This window comes from Sceloporus occidentalis, unplaced genomic scaffold, assembly GCF_023333645.1.
Source record: "Sceloporus occidentalis isolate IW3139 unplaced genomic scaffold, rSceOcc1.0.p SCAF_88, whole genome shotgun sequence".
Classification (NCBI taxonomy): domain Eukaryota; kingdom Metazoa; phylum Chordata; class Lepidosauria; order Squamata; family Phrynosomatidae; genus Sceloporus; species Sceloporus occidentalis.
In genome coordinates, this window is record NW_028317068.1 from 1,470,763 (window position 1) to 1,481,510 (window position 10,748).

The 10,748-nt window shown below is 38.8% G+C and overlaps 1 pseudogene; it reads right to left on the reverse strand.

Moving 5' to 3' along the window:
• Positions 1-1,512: 1,512 nt before the first annotated feature.
• LOC149284783 (small integral membrane protein 28 pseudogene) lies at positions 1,513-9,983 on the reverse strand (annotated as a pseudogene).
• Positions 9,984-10,748: the final 765 nt, after the last annotated feature.

A 10,748-nucleotide genomic window follows, 5' to 3' on the forward strand; every position in this document is an offset into this window, starting at 1 on the left:
CTTCTATACATTTTCATTGCTGGCACCCTCTTCAGGCTTAGGAGACTCATCCAGTCCCTTTTGAGTGTTACTATGAAATTATTTCAATAATTTTTTATTGTGCTTTCCATGTCTGCTCCACCCTGTGGCTTCAGGTTAAGGTTTGTAATAGTGTAATACAGGCAATAACATGCCATTCCCTACCTCTCCAAATAAATTATAGCAGGTTTTCCGCACAAACTCATGTCCCATGAACAACTGTAATCCTTCATCAGTACAAAAAAACAATGATTCAATTATGGAACTAAGTTGTGGATGGGTCCTCCTTATCTCTGCGGGGTCTAGGGATTATGGATGCTAGACAAACTGGGAGTACCAAGGTAAAGTATTTTACCACCTAGGACTTAAAAAAAAAAGGTAAATTCTCAATTATAGCGTTTAGCTCAACTAACTTAATTTATTAAAACATCCATACCTAGTGTTTTTAATATTTGCAATCAATATTTTTTTTTTGGGGGGGGGGGGCAATATTGGTTTAAAAGTATAAGGACTATATTACCAAAGGAAAGCTGTGGTAAAATAAGCAAATCAATTTCCTGTCAAGCAGTATTCTTGGTTCTATTTGTCCCCACTCCAATAATGACAGACTGAACCAAAAGGTATAAATGGCTTAACAATAGGGGAGCAATAATCATACAGATCATAAAAGTGGTTAGGATGGTTGCTTTGACGGGATTCCTTCTGCTGATGCTTATATGACTAAAGAAGGAGGTGTGCTTATGACAAGTGGTGGGGTCAAAAGCAGGAAGAACTTGGACAGGAATGGTAAATTGGGCATGATTAAATGCAATCTCGTGTTTATCTTGTTTATTTTAATATTGTAACGTCATTAATTAGGTTGATTTAGGGAATTCAACTTTACAAATATTACTTCAGAAAGTAAGACATCTTCCTTAAATAAGGCCTCAATTTCACTAAACAACAATGAACTTAAAAGAAGGCTGCTCCAATAATGTCTCAGTATCTTACATGTTTAATAAAAGTAAAATCATTTACTTTTATCTGTCTTTTATTTTGGTTATAGCTGGAGTCACAATTAATATTTTTATATAGTTCCAGTTGATTAATTAGGTTCATTAAGTGTCTCTGACCTGAGGGATTGTTAATTAACTATATACCAATACTCTGATATCTCATATTTATTAACAAAAAAATAGACGTAGAAATTAAAGTTGGCATAATAGTCTTTGTATTAGGTAGAAAATCGGCACAGTTGTTTAACACCAAAAATTATACTTGCAGAAAAGCAAACCAGCAGGGTTTAGAAGATAAATATTGCTTACTGCAAAAGGTGCTGCTGCATTTGCTAGACCACACTTGTGCTGCTTTAAACATTTTTAAGTTTGTACAATCTAAGAAAAAAAGTTATAAGAAGCCCTTTAAAAGTTCTGAAGCTGCTAAACCAATAGTTGTCCATGGACTTCCAGTTCCAGCTGAAGCCCAACGTGAAGGCTACATTCTGTGGTCACAACATTAGTTACTTGATCTGCGTGGTCTCTCTTCATAGGGAGGCACAGGGTCTGGGCAGATACTAATGCAAGAGTCACTTGATGTCTTTAGAATTGCTTCTTCATAAGGTGGAGGTAAGCATATTGTTAAAAAAGAGGCATCGGGCACCAATGTACAGTAATGAAAAGGCTCTATGCTCCAAGGCAAGTTCGGAAAGAAATCCATTTCTCTGTCAGGAGCATTGTCCTGGAGGCCTATGGCAAAGATTTGTCTCTGTGGTATCTTACGTCTGCATCTCCGATACAAGAACAGGACAAAGAACCCTACTACAAGCAGAGCAGTTGTCGGTAGTATGATACACAGAAAGGGCTGTAGGTCTTCTTTGGTAGAATTGATTTCATTCGGATGCTTGCTCTGCAAACAAATGAAAGGACAAAAAAAATCAACCTGACAAATCTTTACAGAAGTAATCCTTGCAAATTGCGCATAGCGTTTACGTGTAAAGCATTAATAAACAAGAATAGCTATAATTTAGTTCATATAGATAGGTCAATTAAGGTCATAGGGTTCTCCTTTGTTGTCCTGTTCTTTGCATGTTCTATGCAAGGGCAGCTCACCCTATTACATGACTGATGATTTAAGGAAATCAGAAGATATCGTGGCACCTTCACGTTATGTGCTTGCTGTTGTGACACCATAAGGCATTGCACTCATGGAGCGTCTCATCTTTTGCTCCTTTTCTTTTTTTTTTTTGTATTAATTTTTATTCGTTTATAGCAAAAACAATTTTTTAAACAAGGCAAGAATATGATACATGCCTCTAAGACATACTTAACAGTACAAAAAAACAAACCAAAAAAAAAAAAATGAAATATACAGTGAGATGCAGCAAGAGGAGGAAAACCTAGAACCGCTCATACTCAAGCTTCCAGTATATTTAATATTCTTTCCCATTTCCTAATTTTGATTATGTTAAATCCATTTAATTTGATTATACCCAATTCCATTTTACAGTGGTAGATTGTACTTAGTTTTATCTCCTCCCAATTAGGCGATTTTTTATTTTTCCAATTTTTCGCTATGAGTAGTTTGGTAGATACAAGGATATGGGTTATTAAGCTTCTGTAGAGGTTGGTAACTTTTGGCCAATCTAAATATAATAGAGAGCAATCTGGTGTAAAAGGTAAATATACGCCGGTTATTTTCTCTATCTGGCTAAAAAACTCTTTCCAAAGAGCCTCTATATATTGGCAGGTCCACCAGATATGTAGGAAACTTCCAATATCTTTCTCACATCTCCAACAGATTGCCTTAGTGTGTTCGTACATTTTTGCTAGCTTTGTTGGGACAAGATACCATCTATAGCAAACCTTATAAAAATTCTCTCTCATATTTAAGCAATGGATCTCGCTATTAACCGATTGTATTGTAGTTCTCCAAGTATCCCAAGGGATAGTCCTATTCAGTTCACTCTCCCAGGTCTTAATTGCCTTTACTGGCGTATGTTCGTAATCAATTTTAATGAGAGTTAGGCACTTAGTAATCATTCCCTTAGTATTTGTCATATTATATAAGGAATTAAGGAGAGCCCATTTTTCTCCGTTATTTAAAATAACATAATTCAAAAGAAACCCTTTAATTCTAAGATAAGAAAATACCTCTTTAGAGGGAAGTAAGTATTCCTCCTGTATCTGAGAAAAGGGTTTTACTTCCTTATCAAGGCAGAGATCATGGATAGTCAAGATTCCCGCTTGTTATCTTTTGCTCCTTTTCAGTGTGCACATTGCCTAATTAAGTCACTTTGCATATTAGGCTCCATGTAGTCTCAAGTAATAGGAAATTCTCCTGGATAGCAGAAAGATATGGCATAACCCCCATCATATGTACTGCCCTGGCAAATTTGGCACTGTGGGTGACTACGTATTCATGTAAAAAAAAAGCTTAAAGGTTAACCTTATAGAAGGTAAGGAGGAGAACCTAGAGACAGTTTGGGTAACTTTAGAAATTCGTAACAAAGTTATTGTTTGCATTGGTGTGATATATAGAACCTCTGGAGATGCAGAGGAGCTCAACCATCTGCTAGTTGAAGAAATTATTAAAATGAAAGGTGTGCTTATCGTCATGGGGACTTTAATCTCCCTGATGTAGAATGGAAAAAAACAAACAAGGACTGTATCTTACGCAATTGGTAGAGGAGTCAACAAGGAGGGAGGCTATGTTGGATTTAGTATTTACAAATGGAGACTTGATTTTCAATGTCACTGTAGGAGAGTGTTTAGACTCCAATGATCAAGATTGTGATTAAGGGCAGAGGTTGTGTGGCACTGCACTAAAACTGAGGTAAATATTTTGATGGAGAAGAAGCTAACTTTTAGGAACTATAAACAAACTCAAAATGAGGAAAAACAGAGCAAATATAAAACCAAGTTTAGGAGTGAAAGATGCACCAACTCAAACACAATTTTTTTTTTTAAATCCCAAGGCAGCATATAGAATTTGGGACACTGTTCTGTCAGTGACAACGGAAGAGAGGGGCGTAGGAGTAATTATGTCTGATGACTTAAAGGTAAGCATGCAATGCAATAAAGCTTATTTGAAAGGAGGAGCAATGTTAAAACAAGAGGTCATAGTCTAAAACTCAGAGGCTTAGATGTAGTGTAAATAAGTTTTACTTTGCATTTTATTAATATATACATCAACCATGGGTTTTAATATGGAGTTGGCCCCACTTTCAGTACATTGCTCTTAGTGATATTTGGCTTGTGCGCTGCTGCTTCGCCATGGAAACCCATTTAATGAAGCTCCTAACGCACAGATGCAGATGCAGTTTGGAACTATATAGTCAGTGATGCTACAGAAGACTGGGGATTTGTACATGCTGCATGCTCGCCCTGCTCTGTGAGTGTGCATCTACTGCTTGTTACTCCTAGATGCTTTCACTTTGCAATAATAGCTCCTACAGTGGACCAGGGCAGATCTAGTGAGGCAGAAACAGGGGCGGGCTGGGCCGGGGGGCAGGGGGGCAATTGCCCCCCAGGCCGCCCTGAATGTACATTAAACAGCCGCACGGCCACCCATTTAAGTGGCCGATTCGGCCACGCCAGGGCCGTCTTAAGGCGGCGGTAAAACACGCTGGCCGCTTTAAAATCATTAAGCGGCCAGCGTGCCTGCACAGTGCCGCCCAGTGTCCTGTTCCGTGTGACTCCGCCCCCTTGAGCGGCCACTCAAGGGGGCGGAGTCACACGGAACAGCTCCTCGTGACAGCTAGAAGAGCACGTTGCAAGGCAGCAGCAGTGAAGGATGGCAGCAAAAACATAAGTATTAAAAAAAGTAAAAAAAATTGTTAAGGTAATAGGCAGAAGGGGAGCCATATTCAAGTGGGGGGGCTGGATTGGGACACCACTTAAATGCAAAATGGGGGTGGCTAGGGGGTATAAGTACACAAGGGTGTTGGGGCATAATGTACAAAGGGGGCTGGCTGGGGGCACAAATCCACATGGGGCAATACACAAGGGGCATAATGTACAAAGGGGGCTGGCTGGGGGCACAAATCCACATGGGGCAATACACAAGGGTGTGGGGGGAAATACATTAAAACCAAAGGGGGGGCTGGCTGGGGCATCAATACACAAGGGGGAAAAACAAACAAACAGCAAACCAGTGTGGAAAGCATTTTGGATGTGGGTGTCAGTGTTGCAGAGCCTGTCCTGGTGTGTGTGTGTTTGGTTGTAGGTGTGGTAGAGCCTGTCCTGGTTTGTATGTCTGTTTGGATATTGGTGTTGCAGAGCCTGTCCTGGTGTCTGTGTGTGTTTGGGTGTTGGTGTGGCAGAGCCTGTCCTGGTGTGTCTGTTTGGGTGTCTGTGCGGCAGAGCCTGTCCTGGTGTGTGTGTGTTTGGGTTTCAGTGTGGCAGAGCCTGTCCTGGTGTGTATGTGTTTGTGTGTTGATGTGGCAGAGCCTGTCCTGGTGTCTGTGTGTTTGGCTGTCTGTGTGGCAGGGCCTTTTCTGGTGTGTGTGTGTTTGTCTTTCTGTGTGGCAGGGCCTGTCCTGGTGTGTGTGTTTGGGTGTCGGTGTGGCAGAGCCTGTCCTGGTGTGTATGTTTGGATGTCGGTGTGGCAGAGCCTGTACTGGTGTGTGTGTTTGGGTGTCGATGTGGCAGAGCCTGTCCTTGTGTGTGTGTTTGGGTGTCGGTGTGGAGGAGCTTGTACTGGTGTCAGGGCGGGCTGTTTGGGGATGAAATTGGCTCACGCTGGGCTGTTTGGGGACAAAGTTGACTCACTGTGGACTGTAATTTGTTAATGTTATTTTGGTGCTAGTCGGGTTCTATGTGGGCAGTGTGGACACCAGGGCTGGCTTTGGGGGTGTGCATCCTGTGATCTATGCCTGTAATTTAGGGGTTTTTATCTATACCTTAAATGCTTAGTTGTTATGTGATTTCCGGTTGATCTGTATATGCAAAGCTGGGTTTGTGTGTTATTCTGTTGATCTGTATCTGCTATGCTATGTTTCCATACATTATTTATATATAACTGCAAATACTAGGTTTGTATTTCTTATTCAGTGCTGTTTGTTTACATGTGTTGTTTATTTGATTTAAACCTGAACTACAGGGAGTAAGTAAAACAGAGGTGTGGCTTAGTGAATGAGGGACAAAGGGACTCTGGGGATGATTACAGGCAGGGGCCCAAGGAAATGCCTAGGGTCCAATTTTTCCATATTTACATTTTATTTTGTAACAAAAATTAGCTGTTTTTTAATGTATTAAACATAATTTTTTTTACTCCCAGTCCCATCACATTACATCAATAAGCGTTAGAAAACCAGGAAAAGATGGGCATGGATGGTGTGCTGATTCGGTGGCGCAACGGGCCACTTGACTAGACTTGCCTCCAGGATTTAGGCTGCCAGCCCTCCCCTGGGCAGAAATGTTATAAACTGAGTTGTGGCAAAGGTGGCATCCTATGACAGTGCCACATTTAAAGCCACTGAGCTCTTTTGTATGACCCATACTACTGCCAAAGTGCTTGATGTTCTACACCTGTTAGCAATGGGTTTGGCTGAAACATCTAAATTCAATAATTGGATGGCGTTGTCCACATACCTTTGGTCATATAGCGTAGCAGCCTTACATGAGCAAGGTCAGGTAAAGCAGGTTTCCCCTAAATGATAATGGGTAGTCAACCTGGCATAACTGCTCAAAACAAGCCTTGCCCCCCTCTCCTTTTCATGATCCGGCATGCTAGTTTGTACAGACCAATGTCATTGATGGAATTACAGCACTCTTCGCTAGGGGTAACACTAGGGACAAATGCATTGCAAGACTGTCTCAAATATAGGTGCTTGTTTGGAAGCCTAGCAGTGATGGAAGACAGTAAGCAGCTGCATGGATGTACACAAGTATTACTTCTCTTGTAATAATATTTGCTTAATATCCGCTTCAGTGTTATAAAATATAAAATTGGGTGCTACTGCACATTCAACACTTCACTTTGCACAGCACCATTCTCAAGGCTTCACTTTGCACAGCACCATTCTCAAGGCTGTATATAGCAATTAGTATATATTTTTTTTGTAATGTAACATTTATCAGTGGGGCTGCCTATCTGCATACTAAGCTGATGGGCAATTTACCAGAAATATTGTATGTTCAATTCTATATGTGAAACTTATGTTTAGTTACACTTAAACCTGAGGCTCCGCTCTGGGGAAATCAATATAGCTATATAGGGGAATCAGAATACTGCTGATGGTCTGTGACAGGTCAGCAGCTTCTCTAAGTGTAACATGGGGGAAAGGAATCGGATCTTAAATGAAGGGATGAGGGTGACATCACCTGTACACCCTCATTGTAAAATCTCATTGCCCTATAAAGATATAATTAAACCTTAAACATCCAGACAGCAAATGGATTTATATACATTTTTTTACAGAAAAAATGGGCTCATTACTTTTTTTTTCTATAGACTACAACTAAATACTTTCATCTAGAATGATGATGGTAATAACGATAGGAGTTGTAGACATAAAAAGCCATTGCACCAAGGGTGACAAAAGTATCGTAAACTTGTGGACATGTATTTTCTAAATATGTTGATTATTTAGTATAATTACAGAATATAAACCCCTCTTTACGTGTCTGCATCCCACAATGTTATGTGTACGTTCACCTACATGGACTGCAAGTGCAATCCACATGTATGTACCATTACCATTTTACTATTTGACAGGGAGTCTTTTAGGTTGACTTTATCTAGTTATCTATGAGTAGCTTAACCTTTCTTGAAAAATATAGCTTTCCCTAGGAAGATTTTATGCCGTTTATAGGGTTTTCTTATAATCTAACTATCGATAAGCTATGGAAATTGGCCTTACTTCTGGCCGTCAAATGGTTAAAAGATTATATGCTCCTTGCCCATTTCTCCCATCAGTCTTAAATTTGCTGCATCTCTGGGAAAATGAAAACACCATCCATACATTGCTTCCAGCTTTGCTATTGGCCCTAAACTATATTTTTTTCCTGAGATGGCCAGATGTTTATTGATTCATGCAACAATGTATTGTTTCTCATTTGATATATCCAATAAGAAGATAATGTTCAAGAAAATAAATAGAAATTAGTTATAATTTATGATTTATAATGTTCATCTTCAAGGATGTTTATATACGCTCATTCAGATAATTACTTGCTGCAGGCAACCAAAAGTGTAATTAACTGGACATAAAAACCAATATTGGGATAAAGCAAATTTAAATTTATGAACTAAAATCTTTCTTTGGGTGATGTCCTGAAGTCACTTGATCTGAATTTGATAATATATTAGCAAATCTGGCTTTGCATTTGGGAATACCTGGTCTATATCTATTCTCCATCTCTCAATGCACATCACTGTCCCCTTAATTATTTAAATAATGACCACACCTGGTCACTGATATTGAATATAAACTCATACTCATTAGCTTTGCATAGTTTATTAGACTATTATTTATTATGGCATTGACTGATCATTCATTTGCATGGTTAAAAAAATGTTATGAAAAATGTCACAAATACTAAAATTTGGCTTGTTTGTTTTTAAGAGATTGCTCACTGCAATACTTAGATGCTAAATGCCGGGAATGAATACAAACAACAGGGAAGAATAAAAACATTGTTGTTCTAGGTGGTTTACCAAATATTTCCTTCAATCAATAACCAAACTTGAGAATTATCAGGCTTTGATCCCAGTCTCAGGGTGAATTGTTATGATCACACAGCTTGAAGCTGACTAATTTAAATACTACTATTATTTAATTCTACCCAAACATCCTCGCAGGTTTTATTTTATGTGTATTTTTGTAAATCACGGCTGCAATCCCTTGTTTACTCCAGAATATCCTTGCCTCTTTGGTACTGCTGTTAGTGTGTCATTATAATAGAATCCTTGTGACTGGCTGTTAAACGGTTAATTTTCAAAAGCCTCTTAAGGTCAGCTCACGGAGAAAGTTCCCCCCTATACCAATGGTTCACATAAAAAATATACAAGATTAATTTCCCATATGTTTGTTTTGTTCAAGGGAAAATCTGTTCACATTTAAAGTTATTTTTATGTATCATCAAGCTGCCATGCATGTCAATCATTTGTTGTATGCGTAATTATTCAGTATAACATAAAATACAAAATAGTTTTTCTAATATTTAATGATTTAATCTAAACTATATTATATAAACCAACACAATACTGACCTTTTCATTCTAGCTGTATCACATTGGAAAGATACATAACACATAATTCCAGTTGTCTCATTATAACCTTGTTTAATAGATCCCTGGTGCTCATATTTGTTATCTGAATTAAATGAAAATAGCATGTCTAATGCAAAGCGATAGAAATGCTGCAATAAGTAGGAACATTCCAACGGTTGCTATAGCGATTGCACCACTTTTACCACTTTGTAAGAAACAACGATAATATAAAACCACATTGTATCTGCCACAAAGCACTGTAGATAGTTTAAGGGTAAATAATGTATCAAGATAAATAATTATAACCCTTGTAAAGGGTAAAGTACAGGGTATGCTGAAAATAGCAGCAGGATTTGAGTTTGAAAATATATCATGTGTAATTGAATCATTTGTTTTGTTTTCATTCCCAAGTAGTGTGAAAAACAAAACTAGTAAACAGCTGAATTAATCATTTACGTGATGTAGCTGAGTATATAGGGTGATGTGTTGTATATGCTATAACACTAAGTGACAGCCCCTATACAGATGCTAGAATTCAAGCAAGAATTCCAGTTATTAGAAAGCTTTAAATAACACGGCTTACTCCGGTTGACAAAATCAAGCCTAAAGTAAGTTATGTAAATACAAAACATGAATAAAAAAAATTGTAGAAACTGGACCTACCTGCAGCTTTGTGTCTGCAAGTGGTAGTTCTGGCTCACTAGTCATCCAGTCATAGGTGCCCCTACCAGCATGGCCAAATTTACTCCAGCTGCTGCCTAGAAGTCTCCTCATGTTTCCAAGTGGTGCTGCTGTTGCCTATATCCCACACACAACAAGGTAGAGAATTTCCCACAATTCCCTCATTCGCCTGCCTTAACACAGATGGAGGCCTGTGAGCTAATGATCATTGGTATAACTTCTCTCGTGTTATTAACAACAGTGGAAAAAAGCGTGGCTAGGCTACTCTATCAACCTAAGTCAATCTCTCTGGATTTGTTACGGTGGCCTACATTACCAGAAAACTGGCATCAGGTATCAGAAAAAGGGCAGGGCTATGATTGGATAGCTCCCTGCATTAGGATTATTAAAGGAGAATTTGCCAGCACATGGTCTGATTCTGAGAAGATGACCTTCTAAATTTAGATCTGTAGTAAAAAAAGAGAAAGGAAAAAAGCAAGCAGAGAAAAAGCAACAACCGAAACAAAATAAATGCGAATTCTGTATAAGGTTACAGTTGTGTGAAGATCAGATGTAAACTGTATGGTGTTGTTTAGAGACGAGCAAGAAGGTCAGAGGCAGCAAGGGCAGTCTTAAGTAGCATGCTGAATTATTTAGAACCATTAGCATTTAGATGTTAATGATAAATCTGTGAAATGCTTTTAGCCTAAAAGAGGTTCTCGTTATTTGGAAGATATGATTACGCTCAGACTGCAGAATTTAGAGTCACTCAGTATTTGTGCAAACCACAGTGTCCCTAAGGAGCATTGTTTTACCCCTTATGTGCCAGAAAGACATTTTCCCTTGCCTTTGAAAACTAAGGATGACTCTGAGCTCTTA